General features: G+C 41.7%; 1 protein-coding gene across 1 annotated transcript in view; it reads left to right on the top strand.

The window, feature by feature from the left end:
* Window positions 1-267: 267 nt before the first annotated feature.
* LOC143030149 (uncharacterized) overlaps window positions 268-26,034 on the top strand; it is a 45,139-nt gene continuing 19,372 nt past the window's right edge. The window contains exon 1 of the mRNA XM_076193315.1: window positions 268-1,259. The gene's annotated coding sequence lies outside the window, so the exon portion shown is untranslated. The remainder of the gene's footprint in view (window positions 1,260-26,034) is intronic.

Raw genomic sequence — 26,034 nt, 5'->3', positions numbered from 1 at the left:
GGGGACCATATTCTACAGTGGAAAGTGGACCCCGGAGTCCATTTTCTACAGCGGAAAATTGACCCCAGGGGGTCCATATTCTATAGTGGAAAGTGGACCCCGGAGTCCATTTTCTACAGAGGAAAATGGACCCCGGGGGTCCATATTCTATAGTGGAAAGTGGACCCCGGAGTCCATTTTCCATAGCGGAAAGTAGAACCCGGAGAAGAAAAGAAATTTCTAACCCATCCCTTCAATATTTCCTTGGTAATTTTTTTGGGTGCAGCAGCATTGATATCTTCTTTATAATATCATGTTATCTTCTTTATAATATCATAATAACAAAAATACGGAGTTAGAACATTCATCGCTTCAGTTTACGAAGACCTTAATTGCTGTTAAGACACGACTTCACATCGAGGAGAGTACCAGGAAGGATGGGTAAGAAGAAGTATGGCAGGAAATTGCTTTAAAAGAACGAGGAGGGGCAAGAGGAGGAGAAGAGGGAAAGAAAGAAGGGAAGAAATGGGTAAATAAGGAGGGGCAGCGTTTGGAAGGGTGGAAGGAGGGGGAGGACGGGAGGGAGAGGCAGAGAGGGCGGAGAAGGAGGAGGAGGAGTTGAAAACGAGGAAGTAATGCACAAATGGTAAGGGAGGGAAACTGTGAGTCCTACTTTGTGTCTGCCACATCAGTGACGTATCGATTTAAAACGGACGGAAGAAGAAGAATAATCCAGACAGACAGAAAGGACAACAAGGCGAGATGAGGCAGAAGTGGGGGGCAAGACAGACAAGCGCTAGAGGTCTGCTGGGTGTCAGTCACGCTGATTTGACTCGCGATAGAAACACATTCACAAGTTTAATTCCACTCCCCCCATCCTCCCCACCTTCCTCCCTCCACCCCTATCCTCTCCACTTCCCTCCCTCCGTCCCTCCTCCACACCCCTATCCAAAAAGCACAAGAGGCCCTATCTTGATCACTACGACAAAGTGATAGATTGAGATTGAGAGCTGTTGCCCTGTAACATCACTTATTTGTGTACTAGTCCGCTACTCTGCTAGTCAGTCAGTATGACTCAAGCGGTGGGTGAGGAAGGTCGTGCCGGCGGACGCTTCGTATACGTTGTGAATGTGACTGGAGTGTTTCTGCATTACTGTGATGGTTTACATTAAGTTGTGCTTTTTTCTTTTTTGGCTGTGCAGTCTGGGATTACGAGTGCGACTGTAGTAACCACCGCCTGCCTGTAGGCAACATTGGCTGCTGTACACAGGATCCGAAAGGTAAGGAAGATAGATAGTTTACAGGACGGCGCGCGAAGGGACCCCTCCGAAATTTACGGTATTTTTTTTTTTTTACAGAAGTGCACACCTACGCGATTATCATTTAATTTTCTAGTACTATATTGCGTATGTGTGTACTTCTAAGAAATTACCATGCTTTATCTAACTTACCCTCAGATTTAATGACTGATTTTGAGTCTATGACATACTTGGGTGTCAGTGCATTCCGATTGTTTGCTATCGTTACAAAACGATTCTTCCTTTTATCCAATTTTGGTCTTTACTATTTTCATAGGATGCCCTCTGGTTCTGCCATCATCCGCAAATAGGCTCATTGAGGACTCCCGATTGTTGGCCAGGTCATTGATATACACCAGGAAGAGACAAGGTCCCAACACACTAGTTAGTACCTGGGGGGACACCACTCATGACTGGTAACCATCCTGATGCCGTGCTGCCTCGGGTTGATACTCGATGCATTCTCCCTGACAGGAAACCCTTAATCCACTGGAGCAATTTACCTTCAATTCCTGTTGCCAGTAGTTTGACCAATAATCTCCCATGTGGTACTCTATCGGACGCTTTCTCACAATCGAAGTAATTAAGGTCAACATTCTGCCCCCACTGTCGACAGCATCAATAAGGTCGTCCAAGTAGTAGCACAGCATGTTGGTGACACACAACTCCTCTTTTCGCTGAGCCCGTGCTGTGCATCCGTAATCAAGTTGTTATCGGACGACAGGTGTTTAACAATTACTTCTCGAATGATACTCTCCAACAACTTTACCACGATGCTTGTCAGTGATACGGGACGGACGGTGATCAAGGGGTGGGGGGGTCAACTCTGCTGCCCTTCTTGTGTATGGGGGAGAGATGTTAGCCATTCTCCAATCGATCACTGGGGACCCCTCCAGAGTCTACAGAGGACTGGGATATGTCAAGGAGTGGTTTCCATAGTATATCTGAGCATACCCTGAGGGCTACAGGTGATATAGTGTCTGGCCCCGGTGAATTGTCCTCCTCGAGTCCCTAAGGTCGGCTCTCCAAATCTTCTTCTCTAGTTATTATAACATTGGTGACCTTAGGGCCCTTGAAGATCAGCTCCGGAGTTGGTAGTGGTAGGCTTATGTCCTTTCTCACAAAAACTTGATTAAATACTCATCTATTCATTACATGCGTTATCTCCTGGTCATCGTCCGTTATCTCTCCATTAGTGTTTATCATTCTATTAATCTTCATACATTCGAAAGAGCCAAACGCACCAGAAGTTTTATTTCTTTGCAGACTATGAAGTATGGTACACAAGTTTAAGAACAGTGCATCGCCAAGATATCAGTTAGATAAGAAATTAGACGTAGTAAATGAAATCAATATTAAAAATCTGCTACAGTTTACCCTTTTTTGCTAAAATAATGGCGATAGCACATTTAAATTTCGTTGTTTTACGTATTCATTTATCTATTTATCTATGAATTGGTTTAATATTGATCTATTTATTCAATCATTCATTTTTTATAAAAATAAAATCCCATCTTGATATTGATACGTGGACTATAATGTTTAGGGAGTGACCAAAATATAAAAATAAAATCGTGTTTATTATCTAAACGTCATTCTCGGCGCGCAATTCCCATGAGAAAGTGAAACAACAATTGTCGCATTTGAATGGAGGCGTACCTTTCTCACTGCAAACTATAACTTCTCATCTTAATCATTAGCAGCTGACAATATTCATGTCAAATTAAAAAGTGTGACATTGTTTCCCTTCAGTGACCGTAGGAACAGTCCTAGACTTGACTCCAAAAGGTGATAAGGACACGGATGTCGAGATTCGTTAGGATCTTGACGAGGTAGTGTGAGAAAGCGACGGTGCCACTTCTCGTTCTCTGCAGTCGTCGTCATAGCTCATCTGTTGTGCAGTGCGATGCAGACAGAATGACTGTTCTTTTTTCGTTATTATTAACCTCGTTCTATTTACGACTGAATTATCCTGGGTGTCAGTCATCTGTTTTATTCAGCTGCATGTGGCTTTAACCCTCGTCATATTATACAGAGGGTATTTTGAGGAACGTCGCTCTCGAACTGGATGTTAGGCCAAATTATCACAATAAACCTATGTTGTGAAGGGATATTATGTGTGTGTGTGCTCGCGCGCCCATTTTTAAGTGTCTGTGTTTTTCTTGTGTGTTTTCATGTTGCGCGTGTTTTCATGTGTGCGGATGTGTATATATGTGTATTTTCATGCGTGCGTGTGTTCATATGTGTATTTTCGAGGTGCCAGTGTTCTGATAATGAAACGAGTTTCAGCTTGTGTGTGTGTGTGTATATATATATATATATATATATATATATATATATATATATATTTACGTGTGTGTGTGTGTGTGTGTACACATAACAGTTTGACTTTTCACCTGCGTGTGCAATTGGCAGCAAATGGGCGTAGTTGGAAAGTTGAAAGCAATGGTGGTCGTAGGCATTTTTTCCCATGGCTTTTGGACATTTGTGCACAAGTGCACAAATGTAATGTGTTTGTAAGGCAGACGTGATTACGTTTGGTGGTAGTCCCTCGAGTCGGCTTTCAGCTCCTCCTCTTCCTCTCTTGCTCTTCTTCAAATGTTGGGGTCTTCGGCGGCTGGGGAGAAGGGCGGCGGGGGTGGGGTGGGGGTGTCCTCTGAAGAAGAAGAAGAAGAAGAGTAAAGGGAGCGAACACTTGGATCACCTGCCTCGACTCGACTCGACTCGACTCCTCCGATGGATGATGCTGTTATTAGGTGCAGGAATGGCGGCTGTGGTCGGTCATGCCACATCATTCTCTTTGTATATCTACTAAGCAGGAGAGAGAGAGAGAGAGAGTTGGATGGGAGGAGGAGAAGCATGGGGAGGTGACGAATAGGATGTGCGAAATGAATTATATATGTGTAATCTCGTGATCCAGGTAGGTTCATAAACTAGTAGGCTTTATAACAGACATACGTTTGCGACCTTATTGCATGAGGAGTTGGTGCAATGGTTAGAATTTTTCACAGGAAGTTGTTAAAAGGACATGAATTCAGTGGGAGGGAGTCTGCGCCGTTTTCGTTTCCAACCCCGAACAATTTTTGACTTGTGAATTAAACGTCACAAGTCGTCTGATGAAATCGAAATGAAAAGTCATCCTAATGGCAGCAAGCACTCTCTCCCAAGTTTGTGAGTGCCAGTCACCGACGAGGTGCAGACACGCTTGAAATAGGACTTGGACAGACGAACAGGGTGGACGCACTCACGCGCGCGCGCGCACAGACACACAGGAAGGGATACCGGACAGAATGTCAATGAAGGCCAAAATATCATGATAGGATGTAATGTCGCTAGAGGACGATATGACACATTAGGATGTAATGTCATAGGACAAAATGTCACAATGGGATGTAATGACAGTGGAGGACAAAAGATCACGATGGGAAATAATGATGGTGGAGAACAAAATATCACGATAGGATGTAATGATAATGGAGGAAAAAATATCACGGTAGGATATAATGTCAGTGAAGGACAGAATATAATTTTAGGAAGAGATACCGGACAGAATGTCAATGAAGGCCAAAATATCAAGATAGGATGTAATGACAGTGGAAGACAAAAGATCACGATGGGATGTAATTATAGTGGAGGAAAAAATATCACGGTAGGATATAATGTCACTGGAGGACAAAATATAATTTTAGAAAGGGATGCCGGACATAATGTCACTGAACGATGGGAGGCCGGCGTGAATCACGGTGACGTAGGGGGACAAAATGTACAAAATAGATCGGATGACCGTAATCGACCAGATGTCCGTGATGGGGGAAATTTTAATTTTGATAGGAGAAATGTTAATGAGGCATTGAATGTCAATGAAGGACCAAATAATAATAATATATAGTAATTAATAAATAAAAAAACAAAATTATAATATAAGACATGATATTGAAACTCAAAATGTGGCAAAAAGAAATAATCACGAGTTTCTTAAAACTATGTACTTTAGTGCTCGTAGTATTAGGAACAAATTTCAAGAAATACAGGCGTATGTCAAAAGCGAAAATCTCGATATGATAGGAATAACTGAGACATGGTTAAATGGTACAGAGTTCGAAGCTGAATTTAATATTGCGGGATTTAAACACTTTCATCAGGATAGAAACCACAAGAAAGGTGGGGGTGTTCTATTGTACGTTAAAAACAATGTTCATGCTTGTGTTTTAGAGAAAGTGAAACAGGATGCATATGACAGTTTGTGGGTTGAGTTAACCCTAACAAATGGACAAAAAATGAATATAGGTGTAATATATAGGCCAAAGACATTATCATTAGCAGACGACAAACTGTTATTTCAAGAACTGTCTAGTTTCTGCAACCGGGATTTATTGATAATGGGTGATTTCAATTTTACTGACATTGATTGGATGACCCTTGAACATGGCCATATAGGTAGTCGCTTGATTGATTTTCTTGGTGACAATTACTTAATTCAGCATGTAAAAGAGCCCACAAGATATGGAAACTTGCTCGATTTATTGATCACTAGCCGCGAAAGCATGGTAACTGATGTAGAATTCGGTGAATCTGTTGCAAATAGCGATCACAATTTAGTCAGATTCAAACTCCTAAACAATTTTAGAATAGATACTTGTGCTTCTAAAATACCCGATTTCAGTAAAGCTCAGTTCATAGAACTACGTCAGGAGCTTCAGCTTACAGATTGGGAGGCAAAATTAAACGAAAGGCCTGTAGATCAGATGTGGGAAATATTTCAAAATACGCTCACTAAGATGATTCAAACTTACATTCCTTTTAAGGACAGACGTCCCCCAAATCAGGCTCGCCCAAAGTGGCTCGACAAAGAAACTGAAAAAAGTATTGCTAAAAAGAGACAGGCTTATAAGAAATATAAGTGCTCGGGTGCATCTAATGACTATGAAAGTTATGTATCAATACAGAGAGATTTAAAAAAGACAATAAGAAAAAGAAAACGACAATACGAAATGAACATCGCTGATAAATCCAAAGAGAATCCCAAAGAATTCTATAGTTACATTAGAGATAAAAAGGTTGTTAGGAATCACATTGGTCCACTATTATCTGCTGACGGTCAACTTGAATATTCAAATGAAGGAATGTGTAATATCTTAAACAATTATTTTAGCTCGGTATTCGTAAACGAAACACCTCAAAGTGAATTCCAAACTGAAACCTGTGAAAAGTCTGGGGTAAACTTACTACGGTAAATATAACAAAAGAAAAAATTAAAAGGTGTATAGACAAACTCAAAGTTGATAAAACACCAGGGCCTGACGGTTGGCATCCAAGAATCTTAAAGGAAATGAAAAATGAGAGTGTTGTTCCATTAGAAATTATTTTCAAGAAATCCATCATATCCGGAGATGTCCCAAGAGAATGGAAGCTAGCTAACGTTACTCCCATATTCAAAAAAGGTGACAAAAAGAAACCAAATAACTATAGGCCTATAAGTTTGACTTCGATCGTAGGAAAAATAATGGAAACTATCATCAGAGATGATATCGAATATCATTTAGAAAGTAACCGTTTGATAAATGATAGCCAGCATGGTTTCAGACGGAAACGTTCTTGCGTGACTAACTTACTCGAATTCTACAACACAGTTATCTCGAATTATGACAAAAGAAACAATATAGATTTAATATATCTAGACTTTGCAAAAGCTTTTGATACCGTCCCACACGAAAGACTACTTACTAAATTAGCTTTGCATGGAATAAGTGGTAGCCTATTAGGTTGGACTAGTAATTGGTTGAAAGGTCGAAAACAGAGAGTTGTTTTAAATGGAAAAACTTCTGGATGGAAAAATGTTGCAAGTGGAGTTCCTCAGGGTTCCGTTCTTGGGCCACTTCTATTCATAGTATATATAAATGATATAGACAATGGACTAAAATCTACTGTTTCAAAAATTGCTGATGATACAAAACTGTGCGGAGTGGCAAATGATCACTCAAACCAATTAGATATTCAAGAAGATTTAGATCAATTACAGCAATGGTCTGAAAAGTGGCTAATGAAATTTAACACAAGTAAATGCAAGGTAATGCACATAGGTAAAAATAACAGTAAGTACGATTACAAGTTATTTGGAAATTCGTTAACAAAAGTGGATAGTGAAAAAGATCTCGGCGTAATTATCAGTAACGACCTCAAATCATCCAAGCAGTGTATTTCAGCCTCTGAGAAAGCAAATAAGATTCTGGGATTGATTGCGCGATCTTTTGATTTCAAAAGTCCATCACTCATTAACAAGCTTTATAAATCGTTAGTTCGTCCACATTTGGAATATGCTGTTTCCGTATGGTCACCGAATCTCATTAAAGACATTGACAGACTGGAAAAAGTACAACGGCGAGCCACAAAACTGATTCCAAATATCAAAAATAAATCATACGAAAATCGACTAAGACATATGAATCTGTTTTCCCTAAAAAAGCGTAGACTCAGAGGTGACTTGATAAAGTTTTCAAGATTCTAAAGGGAATTGATAAGATCAAAAGTGACAAAATTTTCAAAATTTAAGAATCAGACAAGAAACAATGGTCTCAAATTGTCAGGAAATAGATTTAATTTGGAACATAAGAACATAAGAACATAAGAACATAAGAAATAAAGGAGACTGCAAAAGACCATAAGGCCTACACTAGGCAGCTCCGTATCCATCACCACCTGTCGTCCCCATCCATAAAGTTGTCTAATCGTTTTTTAAAACAACTGATAGTTTCAGCGCTTACTACGTGGTTACTAAGTTTATTCCATTCATCGACCACCCTATTTGTAAACCAATTCTTGCCTATTTCCTTCTTAAATCTAAATTTGTCCAGTTTATACCCATTACTGCGAGTCCTGCCCTGTTGTTTTATTATGATGACCTTGTTTGCATCACCCTTGTTATAGCCTTTGATCCACTTGAACACTTCTATTAGATCACCCCGCACTCTGCGTCTTTCCAGAGAGTGTAAGTTTAGGTGCCTAAGCCTCTCTTCGTAAGGCAAATTTCCGAGTCCTTGTATCATTTTGGTCATTCTTCTCTGTACTGATTCTAGTGAATTTATGTCCATTTTGTAGGACGGAGACCAAAACTGTACCGCATAGTCAAGGATGGGTCTAACTATCGCTAGATAGAGTTTAATAATTACCTCTGCACTTCTATTTGTTACCGTCCTAGCAATGAAGCCTAATGCTCTGTTTGCTTTATTTCTGGCGCTAATGCACTGCTTCCTGGTTTTAAGGTCCGGACTCACCAGAACTCCCAAGTCCCTCTCGCACTCAGATTTTTCTAAAAACGTGTCATCTAAGTTGTATCTATTTTCGGGGTTGTGTAGCTACACTTAGAGATATTGAAGTTCATTTGCCATTTCACCGACCATGTTAACAGTTTATTAAGATCATCCTGCAGAATCTGGGCGTCTTCTCCTGACCTAATTAGGCGTCCTATTTTAGTGTCGTCCGCAAACTTACTAACATCACTATTTAACCCATCGTCTAAGTCGTTTATATACATAATGAACAATAAGGGACCCAAAACCGAGCCCTGGGGGACCCCGCTAGTAACATTGCCCCACCTAGATTTTATTCCATTTATGGTGACCCGCTGTTTTCTGTTACTAATCCAAGCTCTAATCCATTCTAACACTTTTCCTCCTATGCCATGGGCTTTGATTTTATTTAGTAGTCTCTGGTGTGGCACTTTGTCGAACGCTTTGCTAAAGTCAAGGTAAATAACATCGTAATTTTCATTGTTGTCTGACGCCTTATATACCTTAGTGTAAAAGGATAGAAGATTAGTCACGCATGACTTACCTTTGGAGAAACCATGCTGTGAATCACGAATTAAATTATGCCCTTCAATGTGTTCTCTGAGTCTATTTACTATTATTGATTCAAGCATTTTTCCTATAACCGATGTCAAACTGATTGGCCTGTAGTTGCATATGGTCGATCTATCTCCCTTCTTAAAAACAGGAACAACGTTTGCCTGCCTCCAAGCAGTTGGAACAGAACCAGTGTCTACAGATTTATTGGATATTTCAGTTAACTGGTCGCAGATTTCAAATTTACACTCTTTAAGCATTCTTGGAAAAATTTCGTCCGGACCCGGAGATTTTGTAGCTTTAAGTCTGTCAATCTGCTTGATAACTTCTTCTTTACTAATACTGATATTAGTTAGGCTATTTTCTTCATCCCCTCTGAAAATCGGATCGCAGTCAGGTACTTTATCTAACCTCTCATTAGTAAACACCGATAGAAAATAATTGTTAAACTCCTCACTCATTTTTTCTTCCGATTCTATCATGACATTTTCATCGTTTTTAATTGGTCCTATTCTTTCTTTATTTTTTGTTCTGTAGAGGTGAAAGAAACCCTTTGGGTTGGATTTTGCTTGACTGGCAACCTTGATTTCATAATTACGTTTCGCTGAACGTGTATTCCTTTTAACCAGCTTTGCCATTTCGTTATATCTTGATCTAAGGTGTGATTCCCCGTTTTTTATTTTTACGTAAAGTCCTCTTTTAATTCCGATCTCATGTTTCAATCTGTCCGTCATCCATTTGGGAGTATTACTATTTTTTCGTATTGACTTTAGGGGGATAAATGTGTTTTGTGCATTAATAATTAGATCTGCCAGATTGCTATACATCTCATCCAAAGTACTGACCTGATTTTTGGGCCGTCGCCCCGAATCGACCTGACCCAAGGCACGCGCATCAATCTCTTTGACCCAGACCTGATCTAAGGTATGCGTATTTCTCTCTTTGACCCAGACCTGACCCAAGGTACGCGTATCCTCCTTGACCCACTTCTGATTATCAGCCCCGCAACGAGAATCAAGAATGTTTGAAACGTCCGGATTGTTTTTCGTATTCAATTTCAAATAGGTTTTTATATTGTCAAAGTTTGCTTTCCTGAAGTCTGGTACTTGAACGTTATTTGTACTTTTTATTTTTTCCCAGATAATATTAAATCTTATTTCTTGATGATCGCTAAAGCCTAGACTATCGCCCACTATTATGCTGCTAATTTGGTGCTCATTTTTTGTTAGAATTAAGTCCAGGGTATTTTGTCCCCTCGTAGGATCGGTAATCATTTGTTTTAGGAAATTATCCTGCACCACATCTAGGAATTGTTTCGCTTCATGATCTCCTATTAAAGTTTCCCAGTCAATGTTTCTATAGTTAAAATCTCCCATGATTACAACGTTTTTGTACTGGGACGCTCTGTGAATTTCATGAATTAGGGAATCAGTCTGCTCAATGCTAAGGTTAGGAGGTCTATACAAGACGCCAATAATAACTTTCTTATTTTTGCCTATAATCTCTACCCAAATAGATTCCGTACAGTCCTCTTCCTTAATCGAATTGTTGATAATACAGTTTAATGTATTTTTAACGAAAAGTGCTACACCTCCCCCATTCCTGCCGACCCTATCCTTATGAAAAAACTTATATCCTTCTATTTCGATTTCCGGAAGGAAATGTTTATCAGCCATGTTGATCCAGGATTCAGTAATGGCTATAATATCGAAATTTTCTACGCATGCTTTACCTCGCAGCAAATCAATTTTGTTAATTATGCTCCTACTATTTGTATAGTAAACTTTAAGTTTATCTTCCCTCCACCTGCTTTGGTGATTTTTTGTACAGTCCTCTAAGTTGTTTCTATTTCCTAAACTATATTCCGATACTTCCCCCCCTACTCCCACATAATCTACCCGAAAAAACCCTGTAGGATGCCTACTTCTCGCTCAAGGGATTCAGCAAGGAGCCGAAATCCTTTGGGAGACAAGTGCACTCCGTCCCTTGTGTATAGGTGATTCTTACCATAAAAGCGGTCCCAGTTGTCGACAAATGCCCATCCATTAGCCTTACAATGTTTTGCCAGCCTGCAATTCATTGCAATAGCCCTGGAATGCCACATGCCTCCAACTCTACGCCTCGGAAGGATTCCACATACTACAGGAACACCTCCCCTATTTCTGATCTTGTCTAGCGCATCTCGGTACCGCGCAAATAATTCCTCACTTCCTACCTTACCTATATCATTTCCTCCGGCACTTAAGCAAACTACTGGTTCCTTACCTTCCCCTACTAGACACTCTTCAATCCTATCTCTAACATCACCTATGCCCGCGCCGGGGAAACATACCTGCGTCCTATGCTTCCTATCTTTGTCGCAGAAAACCCTGTCTAAATACCTCACTTGACTGTCTCCTACTACCAAAATCTTACCTGTGGGCAGGGATCCAGCGTCTGCCCTTTTCTTCATCTCTTGGATTTCATTAGTTCCTTCTTCCTGCAGATTTGCCAGCACTTGAAACGAGTTTTTGCATTTCAGTGGGGCTGGTGAGGAATTTTCTCCACTTTTCCGCATCTTATTTCTCACCGTATTCCATCCATGCTCATCGCTAATATTGCCTTCCGTATCATGGGCCTTCGAGCGGAGAACTCTATTCTCCTCCTTAAGGCACTTAACAGCATCCTCCAAGGCTTCAATTCTACTAAGTAGAGATTGTACCTCTTCGGCGCTGAACACAGTGTAGTTAATGAATGGAATAAACTTCATGCACAGGTAGTGCAATGTAGTTCAGTTCGAAGCTTTAAGAATCATTTAGATAAATACCTAAGTAAGATGCTGTAATGATTATAATTTATGTTATATTATTTGTTTTTGTTTTGTTATAATTTGTCTGTCTGATTTTCATTTATTATTATTTATATGTCAATTTATAATCATTTACTATTTACCTTTTTGTTTGTTATTCAACTATACCTATGCATTTATTTATGTATTTTATTTGTTATTTTTACATTATTATAGTTTTAATTTATTATTAATATGATTTTTTTTTTATTTTTTTTTTTTTGCATCCGACCTAGATATGGATCAAAAGGTCTCCTGTCGGCATGCTCCGCCTTTGTAATCCTTTGACACACACACACACACACACACACACACACACACACACACACACACACACACACACACACACACACACACAATAAATGAAGGATTCAAGTTAGGAGGTGGTTAGTTGCGACCAAAGTGCGCTACCTTTGCCCTATTATGTACGAGTATCTAGACTTCCCTCCCTGGCTGGTGGAAGTAATCTGTGGTTGTTGGGCTCGAACGCCGCGCCGCGCGGACTGCGCCGTGCGTAGCATGATCCAAACATGAAAAATCCTAATTTCCTCTCCGGACATTATCAAGAATCACGAACCGACTCACGAACGTGATGTTCCTCACACAATTAATTAGGTTGTCAGTTGTGCCATTACTTGAATGCAGCTTGTTGATTGATTCTACAACTGGATTGTGTTGTTGGGTTTCTTCAAACTAACTGCTTTAACTTTCGAAGTCAGAAGTCTGTGAGATGGTGTTGCCCGGCCAATTCCAGGACAAGAACGAAGTAGCAGCATTCAGTGTGTCTGTGTGTCGCTCTCGGGGGGCAGTTCAAGCAGCTCCCTCCTCCTCCTCCTTCTCCTCCTCCTCCTCCTCCTCCTCCTCCTCCTCGCGTCGGATACTCGGAGGTCGTCTTTCTCTCTCTCTCTCTCTCTCTCTCTCTCTCTCTCTCTCTCTCTCTCTCTCTCCCTCCCTCTCTCCCCCCCCATGGTGTGTCCACGCAATGACACTCAAGTGTGTCTTCTCATCTGGATCCTGGATTTGCACCGCGGATGGTGGTGGTATACGACGTACGAGCACTGTCGGTCGAGTGCACGTCAAAGTGCATCTGATTAATTCAATATGCGCCCCTTGTTTGGTGTGTCTGTTTTAAGGCTGTGCCCATGTGTGTGGGTGTGGGTGTGTGCTGGTGTATTTAGACAAGTTGAAGTGGGTGGGAGGAGGAGGAGGAGGAAAGACTGGAGTCGTAATCCTTTTTTGTTTTTTTCTTGACTTGTTTTTTTTTTTGTTTTTTCTTTTTTAAGGATAGTGCTACAGGGCTCCACGCGAATTGTATGTGTGTCCACTAATTGTCCTACTTGTTGTTCATCACCACTCCCACCACCATTCCACTATGCTTAATAATTTTTTCTCATTATTTTGGTGGTAATGTGTAAGGAATATTTCCACACACACACACACACACACACACACACACACACACACACACACACACACACACACACACACACACACATGTTAAGCCGAATCCCTGTAGCACTTTTCTTTTTTATTTTCCTACAGCACTCCTGTCAGGAAATAGATTCAATTTGGAAGTGGGTAGAAACAACTCCGCCAACCGTGTAGTTAATGAATGGAATAGGCTTCCTGGTTAGGCAGTGCAATGTAGTTCAGTTCGAAGCTTTAAGATTCGTTTAGATAAACACCTAAGCAAGATGCTGTAATAACTGTCATTTATTTTGTTATTTGTTTATTTGTTTGTTATTATTTGTCTGTTTATTATTTGCTTTTCATTTATTATCATTTATCTATCAATTTATTGTTATTTACTATTTACCTATTTGTTTATTATCTAAACTATGCCTCTGCATTTATTTGATTTATTATTATTTATATTATTATAATTTTTCATTTAATCTATTTGATTTGATTTTATCATTATTATATTTTTTCGCATCCGACCTAGATATGGACCAAATGGTCTCCTGTCGGCATGCCCCGCCTTTGTAATCCATTGCCATTTATTCATTTATTGATTTATTTCTAATTTATTTATTTATTTATTTTACGTTTTTCGTAAAAAGTGACGACTAGCACGCGTTCCAAGTCTACTCCTCAAACCCTCGATATTCTTTCTCTGCCTCTAGTTCTCTAGAGGCAGAGAAAATTTTACTGTCCAGATAGTTTTTATTGATTGAATTCCAGTGTCTCTCTCTGTTATCCAATATATATTATTCGTTATGATTTACTTATGTATCATTTATCAATTATTATCCATTATTCATTATTAATTATTTATTTATTTTTTATTGTATCTTATCTATTATTCTTTATTATTTCCACTAGGATCGTAAGAGGCGAGAAGAAAGGGACGGGGATTGGGACTAGGCATCCTTCTTGTAGCCCCACAGGGGACATTCCTAAAAAAAAGTAAAGGCATAAGAGGGTCTAGGAGTTTTTCCGACCAGCACCCTAAGGTTTGGGTCTTTTAATGTGCGTGGTTGTGGTACAGATGAGAGCAAAAGGGAAGAGATAGGTAGTATGTTTGTGAGAAGAAAAATGGATGTGTTGGCTTTGAGTGAAACTAAGTTGAAAGGGAAGGGCGAGTGTAAGTTTGGGAGTGTAAGTGGGAGGTTATCTGGAGTGAAGAGAGGGCGAGGGAGAGAAGGGGTGGCTATACTAGTAAGTGAAGAGAAAGGTAAACGTGTAGTGGAGTGGAAGGAGGTTTCCTCAAGGATAATGTGGATGAAGGTGAAACTGGGAAAGGAGATGTGGGTTTTTGTAAGTGCATATGGGCCTGGCAGTGAGAAGAGTGTAGAGGAAAGGGAGGCTTTTTGGATAGATATAAATGAGTGCATAGATAATTTAGGGAGAAATGTCAATGTAATAGTACTGGGAGACCTTAATGCTAGGGTAGGAAATGATCTAATTGATGGAGTGGTTGGGAAATGTGGAGTTCCAGGAAAGAATCGTAGTGGAGATTTAATGGTAGAAATGTGTCTAGAAAGAGAGTTGATAGCAAATACAGTGTTTCGGAAGAAAGTCAAGCATAAGTACACATGGGAGAGGGTGGTGGATGGAAGGGTGGTAGATAGAGCGTTGATAGATTATGTAGTGGTAAATAGGATTATGATAGGAAGAGTTAAGGATGTACATGTGCTAAGGGGAGAGGGTGGGGGAATATTAGATTATTTTTTGGTGGAAGGTAAGTTGAGAGTGGAGGATAGATGGAGAAAGAGGAAAGGGACAAAAGGTAGGGAGGTGCTTAGAGTGAACTCTTTAAATGAAAATGAAAAGGAGAAGGAGTACAAGAAGAAGCTGAAGGAGGAGTGGGAGGGAGTGAAGGATAGAGTAGAGCTAGGAGTGGAGGAGGAATGGGGATGGTTCAAGGAGGGAGTCACAAAGTGCACAAAGATGGTGTGTGGAACAAGAAGGACAGGAGGAAATAGAGGAAATGGTAGTGAATGGTGGGATGAAGAAACAAAGAAGGTTGTAGAAGAGAAGAAGCGAGCTTTCTCAGATTAGTTACAAAATAGGACGAGGGAGTCATATGAGAGGTACAAAGAAAAGAAAAGAGAAGTAAAGCAAAAGGTAAAGGTTGCAAAGAGGAGAGCAGATGTGAAATGGGGTAAGAGTATGACAGAAAATTTTGAAAGTAATAAAAAGATGTTTTGTAAAGAAATTAAGAGAGGAAGAGGAGGCGAATCAAGTAGAGAAGAAAAGGTAAAAGGTGCAGATGGAGAGATGATAATGGAAGAGAGCAGATGGAGAGATGATAATGGAAGAGAAGGCAGTAAGGGGAAGATGGGCAGAATATATTAGGGAGTTGCTAAATGTGAAGGAGGATAGAGAGGGAAAGATAACTGCAGTGGGAAATGCTAAGAAAATGACCGTGATGAGTGAGGAAAATGGAGTAGAAATAAGGAAGGATGAAGTGAAGGCAGTTGTTAAGATGATGAAAGCAGGTAAGGCACCTGGTCTGGATGGATGCCATGCAGAATGTCTAAAAAAGGAGGTACAGTGATGGTAGACTGGCTGGTGAGGTTATTTAATGTTTGCTGGAGAGAGGGTGGAGTGCCGGAGGACTGGAGGAGTGCCTGTATAGTTCCACTTTACAAGGGAAAAGGGGACAAGTGTGAATGTAGTAGTTTCAGAGGGATTAGCTTGTTAAGTGTAGTTGGGAAGGCTTATGGGAGGATCTTGATTGAGAGGATTAGGAGAGGAAGAGAGGGAGTAATTGGTGAGGAACAGTGTGGATTTAGGATGGGTAGAGGTTGTGTAGATCAGATTTTTGTGGTAAGACATATGTGAGAAAGCTATAGGAAAGGGGAAGGATGTTTTTGGGGCTTTTATGGATCTGGAAAAGGCTTAAGACAGAGTAGACAGAAAGGCACTGTGGGAGGTTTTGCGGATATACGGGATAGGAGGAAAGGTAATAGGATCTGTCAAGAGTTTTTATGAGGGTAGTAGAGCTTGTCAGGATTAGAAATGGAGAGAGTGAGTGGTTCGAGGTAAAGGTGGGACTTCGTCAAGGATGCGTTATGTCACCCTGGCTGTTCAACTTATACATGGATGGGGTGGTGCGAGAGGTAAATGCAAGGGTAGTGGGTCAGGGATTGGAGATGGTTAAAGAAAATGGAGAAAAGTGGGAGGTGAGCCAGCTGTTGTTTGCGGACGACACTGCGCTTGTGGCAGGATCGGAGGAAGGATTGAGGAAGTTGGTGACAGAGTTTGGGAGAGTGTGTGATAGAAGAAAACTGAAGATAAATGTGGGTAAAAGTAAGGTGATGAGATGTACAAGGGGTGCAAGTGGCAGTAGACTGGAAGTGAGCATTAAGGGAGAGCGACTGGAGGAAGTGAATAGTTTTAGATACTTGGGTGCAAATGTGGCAGGAAAAGGTGGAGGTAGAATGTAGATTGAGAGAAGCGAGTAAATGCCTTGGTGGATTGAAGAGTGTAATGAGGAATAGACATTTGGGAATGGATGCTAAGAGGAGACTGTATGAAGGAGTGATTGTGCCAGATTGGGGCAGAAACATGGAACATAAGAGAGGAAGAGAGAAGGAGTTTGAATGTGTTTGAGATGAGGTGTCTGAGAAGTATGATTGGGGTTACTAGGCTGGATAGAGTGAGAAATGAGGAGGTGAGGAGGAGAACAGGGTTGGAAAGGGAGTTGGGAGATAGGGTTGATTAAAGAGTATTAGGATGGTTTGGACACATGGAAAGAATGAGTGAAGAAAGACTAGTAAAAGATGTGGAGGGAGTGAACATGAAGGGACGTACTAGGATGAGGTAGATGGATGGGGTGAAGGGGGCTTTGGAGAAGAGGGTAATGTCTGTTGAGGAAGGACGGGAGAGGACAGAAGACGGGTGAATGGAGAATGGTTGTATATGGATGATGTTGTGATGCATGAGGTGGAATGGGTGGGGGGATGGTGGGTGAGGTAGTATGTGTGAGCAAAATTTGACGCAGCCCGAAGGGATTTCTCCCCGTCTTATCCTTTTATGCATGGGTGGACGGAGAGGGGGGTCGCCGATTTAATGAAGCGGCCTTGCTGTGGACGTGCTGTGTCTTGCGACACTGCTTCTGACCCAGGGCAGTGGACAAGGTGCAGGGGATGACCCGTCATCCAGGAGGTGCTAAGATAAGAGGGAGGGTGGAGGGGTGCGGAGTGTATTCAGGGATGGAATGGATGGGAATGATTTTATGCCTTTTTTTTTTTGTTACCTCCCTTGTAAGGGGGAAAAGCCTTGGTATATGTATGTATGTATGTATTATTTGTTATTTATAATTTATCATTTATTACTTATCATTTATAACTTATCATATAATATCTATTGTTTATTTTTAGTGTTTATTATTGATAATTTACTATGTTATTAGCTATTATTTATCCTATTTCTATTATATTTATTTTATTTATTATTCGTTTTCTATTGTTTATTGTTATTACATATTTTTATTGTTTTATATCATTTGTTATTATAAGATATCTATACTTTATTATTTATTATCATTTATTACTTAATATTTATTATTCGTTAATTGATATTCATCATTTACCAGTATCATTTATCATTCCTCAATATTTATTTTTATTATTACATATCATTCATTATTATTTATCACTATTTATTATTTATTATTACTGTTTATTATTCATCATTTATTAATCATTAATTGTCACTTATTATTTATTACTTATTGTTTATCATTTATTATTTGTATTCATATATGTTATTCACTATTTCTGTGGTTGGCTGGCTGGCTTTGTGGTTGGCTCGCTGGCTGCCTAGCTGGCTGGCTGGCTGGCTGGCTGGCTGTGTGGTTGCCTAACTGGCTGGCTGGCTGGCTGGTTGTGTGGTTACGTGGCTGGATGGCTGTAGGGCTGGGTGTCACTCTGTGTGCCTGTTTGGCTGGCAGTGTGGCTGGTTAGCTGGTTGTGTGGCTGGCTGCCTGATTCTGTGGCTGTGCGGCTAGCTGGCTAGCTGTGTGGGTGCCTTGCTGGCTGTGTGGATGTGTGCCTGGCTGGTTGGGTGACTTTGTGGCTGTATGTGCTGGCTGGCTGGCTGGCTGGCTGTGAGGCTTTGTGGCTGGCGGGGTGGCTGTGAGGCTAGCTAGTTTGCCACAATGCCAACCAGCCAACTTCCCATGATGCCGCCCAGCCAGCCAGCCAACTTCCCATGATACCGCCCAGCCAGCCAGCCAGCCAGGATGCTAGCCAGCCACCAAGTCAGCCAGCGAGCCAGACAGCCAGTCAGCCAGCCACACAACCAGCAAGCCAGGCACACAGTTATACAGCCAGCCAGCCAATCGCGAAGACAAACAGCCAGCCAACCAGCCACACAGCCACAAAGCAAGCCAGTCAACCACACAGTCACACAGCCAGCTAGGCCAGTCACACAGCCAGCTAGGCCAGCCACACAGCCAACCAACCAGCCACAAAGCCAGCCACCCAGCCAGCCACACAGCCACCCAGCCAGCCACACAGCCACCCAGCCAGCCATGGAGCTACACAGCCACCCAAACAGCCACAAAGCCAGTAACACAGCCGCACAAACATCCAGCCAACCAGCTACACAGACACCCAGCCAGCCATATAGCTGCACAGCCACCCAGACAGCCATAGAGCTGCTCAGCCACCCAGACAGCCACACAGCCAGCCAGCCACCCACCCAATAACACAGACGCAAACCCAGCCACACAGACACCCACCCAGCCATACAGACACAAAGCCAGCCAACCAGCCAGCCACAAAGCCACACAGCTAGCCATGCAGCCAGCCAACCACACAGGCACACAGCCAGCCAGCCAGCCAGCCAGCCACACAGCTACACAAACACACAACCAGCCTGTCAAGTGGAGATATCTATCTTGATTCCGAAACATGCTAAGAACATTTAAGGATCCTAACCCGACTTTCATTGATTACATTTGACACAGATTGTGTTGTAAAATGCTCATTATGCTTATTTGTTTGAACGCACCGATGCAGTGGTTATTTAACGCTCCCAAATCATAATTCTATCTACGTTTTGGTAGTTTCTACCCAATTGAAGAAAGAGGATTTACTGCACCCATCTCCAGGGTCTCGAGGAGGCGCGCGCGCCATTTCAGGGGGTGGCTTGTACTTTCGACGTCATTTCAGAGTTCAATTCTAAATGGAGTTTCTTGGGTTTTATGGTATGCCAAAGTGCTGAAATGATCCGCTCTGTGACATTTTTTTCCTCTTTTTGACAATAAAATAACTAATGCTCCTGGACTATACATGTACTCAATAGAAAACGAGCCCAGAAGAATGGTGACGTCATGTCGCTTGCCCCTGACCAACCTCAGTGGAAATGCGATCACGTTTATTTTTCGTATATTTCACCTCACTCTTAAGTCTGGCACCCGCGTCCTTTCTTGCAACTGTTATTTGACAGAGGGAACATAATACATTTTGATACGAATGCCTTTATCAGATAAAATTGGCAACAGATATCAGTTCTAAGAACGAGAGTTCCGGGGACCTTTACCAAGGCGAGCTTTGATACAAAGCGGAAGAGCACCCTCCGGGTTTCGAGCGCGGGACCTTCGGGGCGTGGCTCCGTGACCCTAACCACTGAACTACCGCGACATAAATAAAAACTTTTCTGCTGTTACGTTCTTATCCGTGTGTACCATCACACCACGGCGCCGGGCAAGAAAGGATGGAATCAGAAACTTGAATACTTTACATCGAGCTCATTGGGATTTTCTATAAAACCTCGCTTTTGCTCTTATTAATTCATGTTTGTGGTCAAATTTATCTGATAAAGTATTCATATTGAAACGACGACATTCACACCATTAAATGATAATGAAAGTAAACATGCAGGTACTTTACCCTGCAATGAGAAAAAAAAAATTGACGATTCCGTCGAGTCAGAACGTGTCTGCAAGTTCTCGCGTGGTCAGAGGCAAGCAAGCGGCAGGACGTCGCGTCGTCGCCAATCCTCCGCGTTCGTTTTCTGTGGAGTGTGAAGAAAACATCATATTCGAGTTTACAGTGACAAAACAGCAAGACGAGTATCATTATTAGACTGAGTGATAACAAACGAAATGGCCTAGCAAATGTAATCGTTGGACTAAAATATCCATGTGACCAAAATTATGCAGCAAAACCCCTCAAGTTTCAAATATAATTACCCCTTGCCCGTAATGCGAGAGAACCAAACATATAATTGAGAAGAAATAGACGTAGAAAAACCCACAAAGAATGAACGAATATATGTGTGATTGGCCTACCAAAGAGCGACCTAAGTCCACACATGAGGATGCACCACATTTAGCACAGGAATAAACGTAAGAACAAACTTCACATGACGAGTCCAGTGCCGTTGACCGATCTATGGGTAATACTGTGACCTTACACGTACACACACAACTCCCCGCCCACAAGAGTTGGAGTAACGACTCGCAGCATAGCAATACTGAAATTTCAGATCTGGGTAGGATTCGAATCCGGACCATTGTGTCAATAGTTTCGATCGCTACCGCTGCGCCATCAAATCTTTTCTGAGTTATTTTACCTAGTTGTATCATACGGGAAGGAGCTATGCTCGTGGTAAATTTATGTGTATTTATTTAGTTGTGTGTGCGTGTGTGATTTCAGTAACAATAAAATATTAAGAAATTCTTGTCGGTGCAAATATAATTACTTTCACTCTTGTCGCATCTTCGCGCATTAAATGCATATTCTACAACACGTATTTTAGCGTGGGGAAGGGAGGTAGGGCGCAACTCTGTCACGACTACCAACTGTACAGGAACATCGATGATTCTGTTGTTTCACTCGTCACCTAGCCACGAACACCTAACACCACCAACCGATACTGTTTTGAGTGACTGTACGTACATACATACTATACATACATAAACACACGCACATGCATGCATGCACAGGACCGTTTCTAGTTCATCTGGCGCCCCAGGCAAATATTCGTTATGGCGCCCCCCCCCCTCCCTCCCTCCTTCCATCCTCCGGGCTGGAAATGATAACCGGCTAAAATGTGAAATGTGCTTTCAAACATTAAACACCGTTGCATCAAGTATCAACACTTTCATTATTCATTTATTTTCGCGTTTGCACTTGTATTTATTTATTTATTTGAATTATTCACGTAAAAAAATACTTGTCTCTCATTTATTTATATATTAATTTTGGATGGCAATTTGGCACCCCCCCAGCAAATGGCGCCCCAGGCGACCGCCTGTGTCGCCTGTGCCTAGAAACGGCCCTGTGCATGCATGCATGCATATATGAATACATACACAATTATATGCATTCATATTTGGAGTAATATATTTATAAGTATGCTGTAGACACGTAGATAGATATAGATAGATGAATTAGGTAGGTGAATATCGATAAGTAGTTAGTTACACAGATGTATTGAAAGGTAAAGAGAACGACAGGAGAATGAATCGAGAAATGGATCGTAGTGGGGAGGCCATCTTGGTGACAACCATGGAGGCGCGGGAGAGTCCGTTGCTGATCGTTGCCAGAGGAATGTCGTGCGAAACCTTCCATTTATAACTATTTATTCGTAAACGCAACTGAGCACTTTAGTGACATACATGCAATTATTGCAAGATTGCGCATGCCAATATTTTGGTTTGTTTTACCGCTTGCTTTCCGTAGACTGTTTGTAACGGTAATTATATTTGTATTAGTTAAATTCATCCATGTCGAACACCGACGGCAAAGCATTTGCACACCGCCTGGAGCCCCCGACTGAACAGGACCTCGCTGTTGAGAACTGAACCCCTTTATAAGACCTCGCCCATGTGAAGAAGAGTCCCCCCACACACACACACACTTTTGGCATGGAGCCTCGCCTTATAACAAGTTCTGTACCAGTTTCGAACTTTTGTCCAAAATGCCAGCCACACCTTGTTTGGCTTAATTACTTATTTATTTACCGTAGCAGATGGTTTGAGCCGTAGGCGAGTGAAAATTCATTGTCCATAACTTACTGTGTAAAGTGAAACAATTACATACATACCAAAACCACATTTAGAGCGTGCAAAAGCTGATTCTGACTTTTTTTAATTCCCATTTTGCATTAATCTAATACAAAAATGATGATAGAATCACGGAAACTTCTACACTAAGTACAACTAACAGTGAATCGTGTTTTCCTAAGTCTTTGCAAAACGCACACTTTCCGTATTGTTTCGTCATAGTTACTACCCTCTGTCTGTCATTCTACTGGTCCCTACTTTGACACACTCTACTACATACGTACTAAAGTAGCAATATTTCTCATATTTTTGTATTAAGGGGTTATCACAGTGTTTTTCCTACCACATCCTACTTCCAGCCTCCATTTTATTAATTGGAATATGACTTTGCTTATATAGATATGGAGTTCTCTAAGAACATTTCAACAGTATGTCTAACATTCTCTCAGTTATTCGTTCAGTTCAGCTTTGCTATACTTATATGACGAAAAAAGAATGTCATACTTGGAGATTTGAAAAACAAAAAAAAAATGTAACCGAAGTCGTTTTTACTCAAACGAACTCTCAACTGTCGGCGCTGTTGGACCCCGTGGAAGCCCAGTGTGACCCCTTAAGATGACCTTTCATTGACTCTTTACGTATATGTACATATCTTAATACGTATACATACGTATTTGGGGTAAAGGCCATTCAGAATGCATGTTCTGTTGAAGTCAACAGCAGTTAAGCATTGTTCAGATTGCATTCTCAAAATTTCTTACAATGTTTCGGTCTACGTTGGTAAGGTTACGAAGTAGACTTCTAAAATCCATGTTAGTTTTCTTTAGACGACTTTCGGTCATCAATCGGCCGTCTTCAGGAGTATTAACCTGCGATAAATGTACAGGTGTAATTGTGTGTTACTCGTGACGTGGCTATTTATTTGGTTCATGATGACATTGGGGGAGGTAACACACGAGGGGTAACTTTTAGGGAGGGAAGTAACATTTGTGCGGTGTGTGCATGTAGACAATCTTTATGTCCTGCGTTCGGGAGGTAGAGCTCCGTAGGGTGCTATTTGTCCAATTTGTTCACGTCGTGATGCTCCGTGCGTTGCTGCTTGGGACCTTGTTGCCGAGGGGGGGAGTGGATTCGGGCAGTTGTTGAGGGTTCATAATGGGCTTTCGGTTATGAATGTATACTGCTTCCGTCATTCTTAACCCCTTCCATACGGTGCCGCACACGTAGGCGTCATGGACTTAGATCTCGGTGGCAGCAGCCAATGCCAGCCGTACGACGTGTCGTAATAATACTCGCATCATAAAATATAGTCACCGCTTATATTGATCGTTCTCTCTTCACCCGTGAATTCTGATAACCATAGAAAATGCGATTACAAAAGAATTAGAAAGAATGTCATTATGGAGGGGCGACTACAATATATATAATCAAGACGCCGATATGGCAGCCTCGCGAATACACTCGCTCCCCATGACGCCTACGTGTGCGGCACCGTATGGAAGGGGTTAATCTCCTGGTGTCTGGTTCTTTGTGTTGGATAACTGTATGGTCTTCCATCTGCTTCCTACTCGGTGCTTGTCCGTGGGTTCTCTTATATATGACGGCGCGTTGCTCCTGCAAGTGTGCTGAGATTCTTTTGGTTAATGTAGTGGTAGTGAAACCTATGTACCTGGTGGGTAGGCGATTGCAAGTATATTTGTTGATGGGAGACAGCTGTTCTTCATAACTAGGTTGGAGGTTCGACGGTATTTGCAATAAATTGTGAGCTTAATGTGTGCATCAGGATTATTGGGCTGGACACTGGATGGCATTTCTCACGGCTTTCTCGTCTTATTTGTAAGCATCGTCTTCGTATAACTTTGTCTATTTCTTCTTTCTGATACCCGTTGTTAGTAAGGAGCTAAGAGATTCTTTTTTAATTCAGCGTTAGTAGCCGTCCATGTAGGGCAGTGTGTGAACGCACGCTTGACAAAAGAGTTTATTACGCCGCGTCGTTATCTCCCAGGACGTTCGCTGGCGCCATTTAAGCAGAATCCTGGATTGGTAGCTTTTACGTACATTTCCGTAGAAAAAAAAAATGTCTGTGCCTCTGTGTACAACGGTGTCGAGGAAGGGGAGTCTGTGGTCAATCTCAAGTTCTTGTGTAAAACTGAAGGAAATGTTTTCCCTGACCACCTCAATGATTTGAGAAACATTCTCTTCGGTATTAGCCCTGACAAAAATATCTTCAACAAAAATTGTAGGGTTTGAGTTTAGGGTGTTGTGTAAATATCCTCTCTACGATCGAGCCCATACAAAATTTGGCAAACATAACACCTAACGGGGAACCCATGGCAACACCATCAGTTTGCACAATACACATTCTTTTTGGGTCCGTAGAACGTTATTTCTTCAGTACAGGCTTGTAATAATTAATAGAGTACGTCCTCGGAAATCGGAAACTGTGTTTTTCCTGAGTGGTATAGTCCATTGTAGATGAAGATAATAGCCTCATCCAAAGGTGCATTGGTGAAGAGGGATTCAACATCCATCGATGCTATGATTCTATATAGTCGTGTTGTCTCTATAATATCGAGGAATTCTCCATTGGACTTGGGACTGAATGGGGATGGTGTGAAGGATGAGATCAGTGCACGTAGACGCTTAGCCAGTTTGTGATTAACTAGCGGTACCTGGCTAATGAAGGGACAAAGTGGTTGGTCGCGCTTGTGTGTGTGTTTCAACATTCCCCCTATAATTATGTAACCAAGGTTATGATCCCCCTCAGTCAGTGACTGAGTGGTAGCAGCTCGGGAGAGTTCCAGCAAGTGAATTCATGGCTTCTACGAATTAGGCCCTTCAATTTTACTCTGAGGCCATTAGCTGGGTCTCTAGAGATCTTCTTAGATATACATATGCATAGGCATATATGCATATACATACATACTTCTATACACTCGGCTCGATGGCGCAGTGGTACCTTTCGCAACCGCTACTCCGTCGGTCCGGGTTCGAATCCCGCCCAGGGGTGAAATAAATCAGTATCACGCACACACACACACACACACACGCACGCACAGGTAAGATTCCCGCCCAGGGCTGAAGTAATTTCAGTATCGCTACGCTGTGAGTCGTTACTCCAAATCTCGTGAGCGGGGAGTTGGGTGTGTATGTGCGTGTAAGGTCACAGCATTGTCCATAGATCGGTCATATATGAGCTCTGAGCTCTCTTACGGGAGGGTAGTAGCTGTCGATCACGAGTCCAACACGTCATCCAAGACCATGGTGAATCACACACACACACACACACACACACACACACACACACACACACACACACACACACACACACACACACACACACACACACACACACCATTTGAGGCATACTCGTATGCAGCGAGAGGGAGAGAAGGAAAGAGAGAGGGTGGGAGAGAGGGAGAGAGACAGATAGACAGAAAAACAGACAGAGGGAGACAGAAAGACAGAGACTGAGAGACGTACAGGTAGACAGATAGACGGACAGATTGATAAAGCGACAGACAGACAGACAGGAAGAGAAACGGACAGATATACAGAGATGGAAAGACAGGCAGAGAGAGGCGCACAGGCAGACGGATAGACAGAGATGGACAGACGGAC

The sequence above is a fragment of the Oratosquilla oratoria genome, chromosome 12, assembly GCF_046742065.1.
Source record: "Oratosquilla oratoria isolate Oo_2021 chromosome 12, ASM4674206v1, whole genome shotgun sequence".
NCBI lineage: Eukaryota > Metazoa > Arthropoda > Malacostraca > Stomatopoda > Squillidae > Oratosquilla > Oratosquilla oratoria.
The sequence above is the reverse complement of the archived record's forward strand: the minus strand, read 5'-3'. Positions and strand labels throughout refer to the sequence as shown.